This window comes from Euprymna scolopes, chromosome 15 (assembly GCF_053919585.1).
Source record: "Euprymna scolopes isolate OS-2025 chromosome 15, ASM5391958v1, whole genome shotgun sequence".
Classification (NCBI taxonomy): Eukaryota; Metazoa; Mollusca; class Cephalopoda; order Sepiida; family Sepiolidae; genus Euprymna; species Euprymna scolopes.
Genome location: NC_136496.1, coordinates 94118260 through 94132246, shown reverse-complemented (window position 1 = coordinate 94132246; position 13987 = coordinate 94118260). Strand labels below are relative to the sequence as shown.

General features: G+C 30.9%; 1 protein-coding gene across 4 annotated transcripts in view; it reads right to left on the bottom strand.

The window, feature by feature from the left end:
* LOC145293999 (uncharacterized) overlaps positions 1-11811 on the bottom strand; it is a 174820-nt gene extending 163009 nt beyond the window's left edge. Inside the window, exon 1 of one of the 4 annotated variants that reach the window (XM_080140915.1) lies at positions 11144-11811. The gene's annotated coding sequence lies outside the window, so the exon portion shown is untranslated. Of the gene's footprint in view, positions 1-10917; positions 11033-11143 lie in introns of those variants that run through there. The other 3 variants (XM_080140912.1, XM_080140911.1, XM_080140913.1) reach the window with 3 other exon arrangements.
* Positions 11812-13987: the final 2176 nt, after the last annotated feature.

The window sequence follows — 13987 nt, the reverse complement described above, 5'->3', positions numbered from 1 at the left end:
ACAAAAAGGAATAACTGAATATATATATATATATATATATATATATATATATATATATATATATATGCACTTATACATAAAAGGCACTTTGTCTGTGTGCATGTTCATTTCCTATGGACTCCAAAAAGGTACTTCATGTGTTTATCAGTGTTCTTACGTAGGTGTTGTATCGGAATGCATCCGATAAGTATAAAAAATTGATAATCGAAAAAATCCGATTAAAGAAGAAAGTTTTATTTTGACGAAAGTTAACACTTTTATACAACCTAACATCACAAATGTATTTGAGACGTTTTATCACCACACAAGCAGAAAAACCCAGCCTATAACATCAACTATAGATTTTTTTATAAGATAGGTGTTTGAAATGAATGTTTCTGTTTATCCGTTGCCAAGGCCATTGGAAAAATGGTGGAATCCTTCTATCGATCCAGTAGATATCTCACTGCTGATGCAATTCTCTATCTATATAAGAGCCAGATACGTCCTAGGATGGAGTACTGTTGCCACATTTGGGCAGGAGCTGCTAGAAAGGACTTATCCTGCCTTGATAGAGTTCAAAATAGATTTCATAGCCTTGTGGGGATGTCCTTTTCTCTTCCCTGCAACCTCTTTCTCATAGAAGGGATGTTGCGAGTTTGTGTCTGCTTTATCGTTATTTTCATGGAAAGTGTTCGGCTGCGCTCCAATCTATGGCCCCCCCCTCGCCAAACTTTCACAAGAAACACCCATCTAGCAGAAAACACCATCACTAATTTCTCCCACTCTTTATTTGTGCCTAAGCCTAAACGTAGATTCCATGAGCAAAGCTTCTTTCTTAGAACTTTTTTTTTTTTTTTTTTTACAAAGGCATCACATTATCAAGGCCCAGAGGCCACTCAAGGATAAGGGTTAAAGAGTGTACTGTAGAAATTGGTCAATATAGTAATCATTAGTAATGAAAATTTGGCAAATTTAATAACCTATATGGAACGGCCCATCAAGAACTTATTTACTTTAGACTTGAACACAACCATATGGTAGTCAGCCGGAAAGCAGGAAAACGGAAGACAATTCCACAGGCGTGCAGTTCTAAGAAAGAAGCTTTGTTCATGGAATCTACATTTAGGTTTAGGCACAGATAAAGAGTGGGGGAAATTATTGATAGTGTTTACAGCTAGACGAGTGTTTCTTGTGAAAGTTTGGCGAGGGGGGACCATAGATTGAAGCTCAGTTGAACACTTTCCATGAAAATAACGATACATCAGAGACAAACTCGCAACATCTCTTCTGTGAGATAGAGGTTGCAAGGAGGAGAAAAGGACATCTCCTATGAGGCTACGAAGTCTATTTTGAACTCTATCAAGGCAGGACAAGTCCTTTCTAGCAGCTCCTGCCCAGATGTGGCAACAGTATTCCATCCTTGGACGTATCTGGCTCTTATATAGATAGAGAATAGCATCAGCAGTGAGATATCTACTGGATCGATAGAAAGATCCCACCATTTTTCCAGTGGCCTTGGCAACAGATTTGATATACGTGTTCCATTTAAGATCAGGAGTAATGGTCAAGCCCAGAAGCTTGTCAAAACTTGAGGCCTCCTGAAGACGAGAGCCATTCATTTCAATTGATGACAAATGTGGATTAGAATGTTGATGATGTAAAGAGAGAAGCTTGGTTTTAGATGGATTAAAAGTAACCAGCCACTCCTTTCCCCATTGTACTACGTGCTCAAGATCAGAAGAGAGAGAATTGGAGAGAACTTGGTCGTTTACTGTCTTAGATGTGGTACCATAAATGGTAGTGTCGTCAGCATAAATGTCTACAAATGATGTAAGGATATGATTTGGAAGATCATTAATGTAGATCAGGAAAAGAGTTGGGCCCAGGATGGATCCCTGAGGGACACCGGCATTAATACTGTGAGCTTCTGATTTTTGCCCCTCAACTACTACTCTTATGAACCTATCAGAAAGAAATGATTTAATAATTGAGAAGACTTTTCCAGCTATACCATAGCTAGCGATCTTATGAAGTAAACCTTTATGCCATACCCTATCAAAGGCTTTAGATATGTCAAGAGCAATTGCCCTAGAAAGATTGCCACCGTCGAGAGATTTGCTAATCCTATGCGATATAACTGTAAGCACATCTGCTGTAGATCTAGCAGAACGGAAACCATATTGAGTGTCACTAAGAAGGTTATTTTTGTTGAGATGTTTGATTACTTCTGTATTTAACACAGATTCTAGCAACTTACTCATGACGCACAGGAGACTTATTGGCCTGTACTGAGAGGGGGATGAGCGATCACCTGAATTCTTAAATACAGGGCATACTGATGAGATTTTCCAGGGAGATGGGAAACTATTCTCCTTAAGACAACGTTTAAACAGTTTTGTAAGTATGGGCGCTAGTTCAGGTTGAAGTTTTTTGAGTACTATAATTGGAATACCATCAGGGCCAGTTGCTTTACTCGAATCAAGGTTTTTGATTAGCTTCGCAACATCACGTACAGATATACGTATATCACATAGCGTGTTTTCTGATACAGAACTGCACGCCTACGGAATTGTCTTCCGTTTTTCTGCATTCCAGCTTACTACAATATGGTTGTCTTCAAGTCTAACGTAAACAAGTTTTTGATGAGCCATTCCATACCGAATTTCCATTACTAACGATACTATATTGTCCAATTTCTACTGTACACTCTTTAACCCTTATCCTTGGGTGGCCTCTTGGCCTTGATAAGTGGTGATGCCTATGTAAAAAAAAACAATAAAAAATATGATACTTGATGCATGCTAAACTTTAAGTGAACTCATTATTAACAGATACAGTGCAAATTAGACTACACTGTATTTCGGACTAAATCACTGTGGGAGGAGGTGTCTTTAACTTGAGCAGGTAATCAATCGATATGATTAAAAAAATATGGTTGATTTCATTGTTTTCGATGACAATAAAAGTATAAAAGGGTGAAACATTTGTTGATCTTCATTCAATCCCAGACAACGTCGGGCTTCCCTGCTAGTATATATGATAAATAAATGTTACCGTAGACAAGATAAGTTACTCTTTTACCTACCTGGATAAGCTTTTTGTAGCGTGTGTTTTAACTTATTTTAAAGCGTTTATTTACTTCAAAGCAAATGGTGTGTCAAGTCTGCTGAAATTAGGGGTCTAGTTACAGTCATGTTGACCCTCGATAAACGCTCAAAAATCGAAAATTAAACAAAATACTGGTAGAAACTAATCTAATAAATGTCACCAATTGTGCAAAAATTTAATGTTCTACCAGTGTTTTGTTCAAATTTCGGTTTTTAAGCGATTATTGAGGGTCAAATTGATTGAAACGATACTGCCATTTTCTTCATTTTAACTCAACAAACTTAACATTACTTTTGTTTCAAGTCAATAAACGCTTCAAAGTAAGTTAAAAAGACAAAAACTTACTCAGATAAGTAGAAGAATAATTTTTCTTGCCTTTGGTAACGTGTGTGTGTGTGTGTGTGTGTGTGTGTGTGTGTGTGTGTGTGTGTGTGTGTGTGTGTGTGTGTGTTACCCCTTATTTGGTTTATTAGTTCTGGTTAAAAAAATGGTCAAATATTTTTCTTCTTCCCAGCCACAAAATGGTAAAAATATTGGCAAAACAGAGATGAAAGGGGAGAAGATAACAAAACATCAAGGTCTTATGTATGACATGAACAGAAACTGGAATCTATCATTGCCAGTTATTATAGGAGCAACTGGACTCACGAAAAATGGATTTCAAAAACTACCTGGAAAATATAACCGGTGAACCAAGTGCAAAAGAGATTCAAACAATTGCACTTAAAGGGACAGACAGCATTTTAAAAAGATCTATCGATTGAAATATCTGAGTTAACGGGTGAATGTTTGGCATCCGGTAGGATATTCCATCTTCAACTTGAAAAAACTGATAAGATAAATAAAAAAGAGAGACAAGTAAAGATGGAAATTGACTTACCCAGGTACTGTATCAATACCGTTTCAGAGGCGCGTGGTTGTGTAAAGTACTATCACTTTCAGAAAAAAAAAAATTTTTAATGCGTTTTTCCCCTTCTAATAAAAATAAACTAAGAGCAGTATACTGTAAGCAGAGGAGGAGGAGCAAGTGTGTTTTTCGCACGCATGGCCTTCCGTAATTTCAATCTGCGAACGTTACGTTTCGTTTGAACTTACATAACATTACGTAACAGTTACATTTACTTTCACACCACGTGGAAACAAAAAAGCTTTTGTTTTCTACGTATGTCAAATCTAAAATAAAGCTTTCGTTACTATTTTAAGTAATTATTTTGTTTCACACTTTTAATTTAGCATGAAAACAATGCCATAAAAAATTTATTTTAATCAAATCGCAGCCGGAATTGTCCTCTGAAACGATTTATTTCGCGTTTAATAAAAATAAAATAATGAATGAATGAAAAATGAAATTAAATTGAAATTGGTAACCAGAGTGCCCCCCTTTTGCCTACTTTTAGGGGAGCTGGTTTTTACCCCACATTAAACACGACCTTGTGCCTAATTTGCTTTGGTGGGGAAGCAAATAAATACATTAAATTGAAAATGGGACATTTTTAGACTTCATCAATTTCCGCCTGTGTTTAATTTACAATATCACGCCAGCTGATATTTGGGCTTGACGATGAATACCCCGGAAAAGTCATTTCTGACCATTTTTTTTTTTTTTGTTAATATAGTCTTTCTTAAAAAAAAAAAAAAACTGCCAAGTTCGTTTGCATATTTTAAAACTGGTAAACATTAACAGGGCAAGTCCAAATATCAGCTGACGTGATATTGTAAACAAACACTGATGGAACTTGATGAACGGAACGCCCATTTTTTTCTACAATAATCAACAAAACAAAAAAAACAAAAAAAAAAGGGTACTCTTGCATAATTTGGCCCGAATTCTCGTGAATTCCCGTCAGACCGGCAATTATTGATGTCAGCCGAGCGTCGTAACTGACGGGTGACAAGATCAAAGTGTAGTATCTGTTCCGACAGATACTGCAAGCAAAGACCAGATGTGGGGGCAACCCCACATACCTGACCTTTAACCAGCTCCCATTTCCCACCTCTCGGGAGCTGCTGGTCCCCTTTTTCCCTTCCCCCTCCCTTCACTCCTCACATTAAAAATTGGCCTTGTGCCTAATTTGCTCGGTGGGGGAGCAAATAAATACCATCTGTTCCAACAGATACTGCAAGCAAAGACCATATGTGGGGGTAACTCCACATATCAGACCTTGGTCAATGTAGGGGCAACCCCCATACCAATTGTCACTATCCGGCTCCCATTTCCCACCCATCGGGAGCTGGTCCCCTCCCCCCTCCCTCTCTCTCCACATTAAAAAACGGCCTTGTGCCTAATTTGCTCAGTGGGGAAGCAAATAAATACAAACTGACGCAGACTAACGAAAAAAAAAAAATGGAAAAAATACAAATGCAAATAATCAAAAATTACAACAAACAAATCTACCTTGAAAAATGGAAATATGTTTATTTCATTTTAGTATTTAATTCTTTTTTTTTTATCAACAGAAAGTTTGTTTGTTTTTCTCCAAGAAAAGATTTTTTAACTGTATAATTGTTAGGTGAAAGCACACGTTTTTTTTTGTTATTTTCTTTTCTTTTTTGTAATCGTTTTTTTTTTTCTTGTTTTTTTTTTAAATTTATTTTCAAGACTTTTGTTCAGTCATTTTTTTTTTTGTGGCACTGTCCATTTGTACATACATCTCTAGGAGAAACCATCCTTTACACACGATCTTTTTTTAAGTAAACATTTGTGCTTACAATTGTTGCACCTCATTTTGGGGAGACAGCAATTTCTCCTGACAATATGAGATTGTCTGCATCGTCGTGCATCGATAGATGTATCAGAATTTTTGTAGGAATTTTTGACACCCCTAACACGAAACTGCGAATAAAATATTTAAAAAAATTCGTAATTTCTCTTTTAAAAGTGGGTTGTTTATTTTCTTTATGGATTACACTTCCAAAATAAACTATTAATAAAAAAAATCTAATGAAATTAATCGAATTTTACGAGTTCAGTATTTTTGAATTTTTCAATTTTAAAAATCTACCAAAATTTTTCTATTGATTCTATTTTTACGATATTTTCAGGGTCAATGTGAAATTTTATAATCTTTCCAATAAACCGAATATAATATTTTAGACAAACGTTTTTTCTTTATTTACGCCCCCCTCTCATTTTGAAATGTCTATTAAAAAGTAAATAATTAATTTAATTTACTCACCAAAGTTTTATATATCACAAATCGAAGATAAAAGATCAATAAATAATATATTCAAATTTAAAACAAAAAAAGTAGTGTTTTTTAGAAATTTACCTGTAAAGTCCGAAGTTTAAACCTTTTTTTTCAAATCACGTTGTTGTTGTTTTTTTTTGTTTTTTGTTTTTTTAAATGAAACCTTGGTCCTTGCTCCTTTAATTGAAAAAAAAAAAAAATAGGGTTTGAATTACATTTTTCGAGGAGTTATAAGCTTGGAAACACAGGGGTGTCAAATTATTCAATATTTTTCACAAAGTTTCTGACACACCTACTGCATCGATGTTTTCATTTCTTTTTCTAACATGTATACATTTATTTTCTTGCCCGTCATTTTTCTGCTTGGCGAGTTTTAAAATATATTTGTCAACTTTTTTTTTTTTGGTTTAGTCGCTTTCTTCCAATTCGAATGTCGTCTGCTTCCATTTAGATAGCGCTTTTTCATTGGCTAATCAAACTCCCAAAAATTCAATTAAAAAAGAAATAAAAACAAGTAACTAAATAAATAAAAAAATAAAATAAAATAAATAAAATAAAAAGTCACCCTCGCCCCCTTAATCGCCTTAAAAATTACTAAAAACATAACAGGAAAAAAAAATTAAATAAATAAAATAAAAAGTCGAGTTAGCGTTTCAACATTTGAACAACGCCGCTTCTTGGCTGACACCGATGATTGCCGTTCTCACCCGATCCATGCTTGACGGGAATTCACGAGAATTCGGGTCAAATTATGCAAGAGTACCAAAATTTTGTTACATTTTTTTTTTTTAACATTTTTTGTGATTAATGTTATAAAATTTTGTTATATTAAATAAAGTAGTTGGAAAAAAAAAGCAAAAACAAAAAAACAAAAACAAAACAAAACAAACAAAAAAAACAAACATCGTCTTTTCTTACAATCTTAATTAAATAGAATTACCTCCCTGTTAACAATAAGTTAAAATTCCGAATAATCAAATCTTTTAATGCTTACTGTCGTTTGCTTAGTTTGCCCATTTGCTTTTCTTTTTTTCTTTTTTTTTTTTTCGCGACTTTCACATCGTAAACTCTTCTGGCCATACTCAGAAAATCCGTAAATACTAAAATTCTCTGCGTACACATTCCTTTACAAATGCAAGTACTAAATATAAGGATTAGGTGCTAAATGCACTTCCGCGCTATTTTTTTAATTGTATTTCCAATGAATTAAAGTTTTATGATATGTTCTTTTATTCAATTGTAAGATTCAAGTACAGAATAGGTACAAAACACTCCCAATGTCAAGAATGGCTTTTTAAATAATAACGTTATTAATTCAGCACGGATCAATAAGTGCACGACTGCACGAGTAGCAAGGATTAAAATTGATTATTAAATGAACAAGTTACCTCCCTTTGTTAGTTTTCATAAAAACAAAATTCGGAACCTTATTCTGGACAAATGCTGAAAAGCATTAACAAAACAAACATATAATTGACTCGTATATGTTATTTCACAGACAAATTTAAATTAAATTCAACAACAATAATATTTCTAGTATTATTAGCTTGATATCATGGGTTTTTAGTCTAATATGAAGTGAAATAATGAAATAAAAGTTTTTAAAAAATCTAAAGAAATAAAAACATTATCATAAGCGAAAATTACTGCAACATTTTGATATTTTCTTTTTGCTGCAAAATTATTAATCTCTCCCTTCATATATATATATATATATATATATATATATATATATATATATATATATATATATATATATATATATCTGTGTGTGTTTTAACATGTTTTATTAACTACTTGCCCATATATATATATATATATATATATATATATATATATATATATAAAAATAATATATATATATATATATATATATATAAAAATAATATATATATATATATATATATATATATATATATATATATATATATATTATTTTTTACAAACAGTAAATTACGTCGTACACACGTGTTTCGGGGTCCTATCTCTCTTCAGTGTATCTATCGTAAATAGATAAACGATAAAAACTAAGCAAAATTGCCTAGCGTGATGAATTAAGACGCTGGACTGAAATACATAAGGTCCGGGGTTCGAGTCCTAACAACAGTCAAGCTGAAGAGGGGTAGGGCCCCGAAACACGCGTGTACGTAGGTTACTGTTTGTAAAAAATAATAAATATGTCCCAAAAAAAAAGAAGAGGGCGATTTTCTAAGATAACCTTAATATCGTTGAAAAAATCAACAACAAAACTACATATATATATATATATATATATATATATATATATATATATATATATATATGTGTGTGTGTGTGTGTGTGTGTGTGTGTGTGTATTGGATTTTACTTGTGCAAATGGAAATTCAATTAACCTTCTTGAAGTTATATTTTTGGATTTTACCGTCATTGGATTATTTATCTTCCACAAGACTATCCATTCATGTGTAATCACCTTTTTCTTCACCGTATTCCTTCTGCTTCACTTTTTTGTTTTCAAGTAAGATCTTTGACTTACTTGTTGTTTCATCAAATACTTTTGCATGCAAAATCCGATCTCGCATTTTGCTAATTCCTACCCTCTGATGAGAAGGAAAGTATTTCTTCGAAACTCCGCGGATTAAGGACTATCCACTTATTTAGTGTTTCCTTTTCAGATTAAATATGTTTTTAACTCTTTTTCAAAGTGTTTATTAACATGTTTTATTAACTGTTTGCTCGTATATATATATATATATATATATATATATATATATATATATATATATATATACATATATGTATATATATGTATATATACATATATATACATACATATATGTATATATATGTATATATACATATATATACATATATATGTATATATATGTATATATACATATATATACATACATGCGTATACATATATATGTATATATACATATATATACATACGTATATATATATATGTATATATACATATATATACATACGTATATATATATGTATATATACATATATATACATACGTATATATATACATGCGTGTACGTATACATATATATATATACATACGTGTATATATACATATATATACATATGTGTATATATACATAAGTATATATATACATGCGTATATATACATATACGTGTATATATACATACGTATATATACATATGTACATACGTGTATATATACATGCGTGCATATATACATACATACATATATACATACGTATATATAAACACATGCGTATATATACATACGTATATATATACATACGTATATATATATGCGTATATATATATATCATACGTATATATATACATCATGTGTATATATATACGTCATGTATATATATACGCATGTATATATATACGTATGTATATATATATATACGTCTGTATATATATACGTCTGTATATATATACGTATGTATATATATATATATATATATACGTATGTATATACATATATATACGTCTGTGTATATAAGAATGATTGTTACATACGTATGTATATATATATACGTATGTATATATACATACGTATGTATATATATATACGTATGTATATATAAGCATGTATATATATATATACGTATGTATATATAAGCATGTATATATACATACGTATGTATATATATATATATATATATATATATATATATATATATATATATATATATATGCGTATGTGTGTATATATTTATATACACGTATATATTACGAGTTAAGGGCAGAATAGATTCCTTGATTGATATAATAATTATATGTATGATTTTGCTGCCAAGAATTGTAAATGTCAACGTAATTAAAGGAATAAAGTGTAAGATGGGCAACAGTCAAACCATGAAATTTGGAACATATACTTTTTGTCATTTGTTTGCCATATACTCTGTAATTATATTGAGCTTCATAAATTAAGGATTGGTATAAATAAAAGGTGAAATATAATTGAAAAAATCATATGTCCACAGAAATTTATTACATATATATATATATATATATATATATATATATATATATATATATATATATATATATATATATATATATATATATAGTCATCCACATACAGTACTGTTTCGCTCCGTGTGCGCTTATTTGGCGCAAAATTGTCACTGACGCATAAAAAAACAAAAAAACTTTTAACTCATCGATGATATTAAACCAAGAAATTGAAAAATGTCTTTAAAACTTCAATATCAAATTATCAGGAATTTAATTAAATATATAAGTAAATAAATAACAAAAATACTTTAATTTGTTTTTTCAACGAGACTAATTAAATCAAGTATTTTTTTTATGATTATCACACAAATGACATACATTCTTTTCGGTGTAAACAAAACACGATTTTACCACAATCAAACGGTGGATGATGCGTTTTAATTAAATTTTATAATGAAAACAATTTAGAAAATCTTACTTGTTTTCATTTTCCGCATTTGGGGGGGGGGAATAAAAATCTGAATCAAAACAAATAAATGGACGAAATAAGCAAACACGTCATTTATAACTCGCAAAAAATTCGGGGTTCGCTTGAATAAAACAGAAAATAGATATCTATAAAAAAATACAAAGTTTGACATTAATAACTAAACAAATTCTCTGTAAATAAATAATTTGGAAAGGTAAATAAAATAAATGAATGACAAACCTACAGATATGCGTCGCTTTCAAAAGGTGTTAATACGCGTTGATCAGGCCGGCAACATTTGCATTACAATGTATAGACTTTTTTTTTTTTTTTCTAAATAAAAATAGACTCGTCCATCTCAGGGGTGAAAGGTTGGTTAACAACAAATCGAATTATTCGGTGCTTATTCAGATTGGCACTCATACCAATAAACAAAAATGAAGAAAAACTTTTATATTATACGTACTTGTCATGGAACGATGGTGGTTTTATATTCCAAAAATCACAAAAATTGATAAAGTAGTTTTTTTTTGTTTATTTACAGGAAAAACAAAAATATCGTTTTTTTTTTTAATGTTTTTTCTAATGATTAGTGACAAATGAGGCTATGTTTATCTAGAGAACATAATAAGGGGAGGTAATCAGTGATTATTTTGAGTTTTTTATGTGCATCTGGGTTATCTGCCCTTGTCCACAGATTCGTTTTCTGCTTTTTTTCACCCTCATCGGAACAGAGTTAAATTAGATTTTTGAAAATTTTCATCTCCGTTCTATAATTGGTTCGTACACCATACAGACGTTACTGTATTTTCTTTAATTTTAAATGCCACCATAAGCAAGCATTTAGTTGCAATTTGGGGACGAAGAAGATTACAGATTTTCAATTTGATTGTCGATATTATTATTTTAACCTCGAGTCTTCATTAGGTGTTTTGTGCCGAACTTGAAGAATCGTCAAGGAATTTAAAAAAAAATAACCCAATCCTTTACTGGTGGGTGGACTGGTGTGGAGTACCTTGTTTTCATTTCATCCCCCTAATCGTGGTAGCATTCTTTTAGTTTACGTGTTCTAATGTTCTATCACTTTACTGAGGATTGAACCCAGTATCTCAAGATAACCCATACTCATCCAACGCCCCATGTGCATATCGGAAAAGACGGGGATAAAAACAACACAAACTTGCCGTATCTACCAGGGTTGCGGAGTCGAAGTCGGAATCGGAAGGATCGGTGTCGGACTCGTAAAAATGCTACAAGTCGGATTATTTTAATCTCCAAAGAATCAACAGACAGTCAGAACATTGGAAAAATTTTAAGGTGCTTGTTAAGATAGAGTCGACAGATCGTTTGGGTGCTTCTACACTTTATTACCGAAATTGGATACGCTATTTTATTTCACGCACCTGCTGTCCAAATTTAGGGGAGAAATCATTATATTAAACTATAACCGAAGCATGAAATAAATAACAAAAAAAATTAAACTTCCGGAAAGAACTATAAAAAAAAAAGTAAAGAAAGTGAAAGAGGACATAATTTTTCGATTTAATTAATGAGAACGGGAAAGTTTTTCATGAAACATTTTTTTTTTTTTTTTTTTGTATTATTAAAAACAGAAAATGAAATGACATATTCATAATGGTTTAAACTGGGCGAGCGCCATTTGAAAACCAAAACATTTAGTGTATAAAAATTTATCAAAATATAATTGGAAAAACATTTAGTGAAAAGTTTGCGTAAGAAAATATAATTTAAATAAAACAATTTTGTAATGAAAACAACATTGGATTTTGATAAAATAGTTTTTTGTTTGTTTGTTTTTTGTGTGTTTGTTTTTGAACAAATAAATAATTTTATACATTTTTTTTTTAATTAAAGCAACTTTTAAGGGCCAACAACAAATTAATTTAAATGATTATTTTTTCTTTTTTTAAAAGGGAAGTGGATTGTTTTTTTTATTGTTTTTTTTTTTAACTGGGAATCAAAATATAATTGTAAAAACATTTATTGAAAAGTTTGCGTAAGAAAATATAATTTTAATAAAACAATTTTGTAATGAAAGCAAGATTGGATTTTTATAAAAGAGTTTTAGGTAAATCTATTCTTTCCTTTCCGAAAGCAATCGTTGTCAGTTTAATTTTTTGTTATTTATTTCATGCTTGCTTCGGCCATAGTTTATAATATAATGATTTCTCCCCTGGATTTGGACAGCAGGTGCGTGAAATAAAATGGAGTTTCCGATTTCGGCAATAAAGTGTAGAAGCACCGATCGATTTTTTCATGTGGTTTTAAGCAAAACAACAGTACTTACTTAATTGTCGTGTCGAAAATAGTAATATATCCAAAAATTACGATAATTCATTCAGTAGACCAACTGCTTTTGCATTTTTAGTAAAAAAAAAATCTATCGCTATGGTCTGAAACACTACGTCCGCCATTAAAGTAGGGGAAAGGGAGATAAGTATTCCCCTGTATTCGCAATATTCTAGGTGTTCACATCTAGGGTAAATGCAATTTTCGGTAAAAATTACTTTTAACTGTAAATAAAGGTAAATGTTACCTTACGCTACAACAGAACACTGATCATCACTCTAATTTGGTTTTTAACAGTATTCGCCGCAAATTAACCGCTTGCATGGTATTAACCCCTAGACCATGGACCTATTTTATGCCATTTCACCGCATTTCGTGTGCGGACGGGCGTAGTGAAGTGCCTTATCACATCGCGTGGGAATTTTTCTAATAAGAAAGTTAAAAAAATAAATAAATATAATGTGGTTCATTTTTTTTCTTTTTTGTTTTACGTAGTTTTTAATGCCTTTTTAATTGATCAAAAAATAAAGTTTTCACGAGCGGTTTGCAAAAACATAAGCACCAAACATTTTTAGCTTTTTCGTTCTATTTTTTTGGAGGGGGGTATCATTTAACACATGCTTCTGCAGTTTAATTAACAGGGGTATTCGAGAAAACGAATCTGATAATCAAACTCGCCGCAGATTTACCGTTTTCATGGTATGAACCCCAAGACCATGGGACTATTTTGTGCTAAATATTTCTGTATTTAATAAAATAATTTAATAAAAAATTGTGTATTTGATAAAAATCATTTAATAAAAAATTGTGTATTTAATAAAATATTTCTGTATTTAATAAAAAATCATTCAATAAAAAATTGTGTATTTACTAAAAATCATTTAATAAAAAATTGTGTATTCGATAAAAATCATTTAATAAAATATTTTTGTATTTAATAAAAATCATTTAATAAAAAATTGTGTATTTAATAAAAATCATTTAATAAAATATTTCTGTA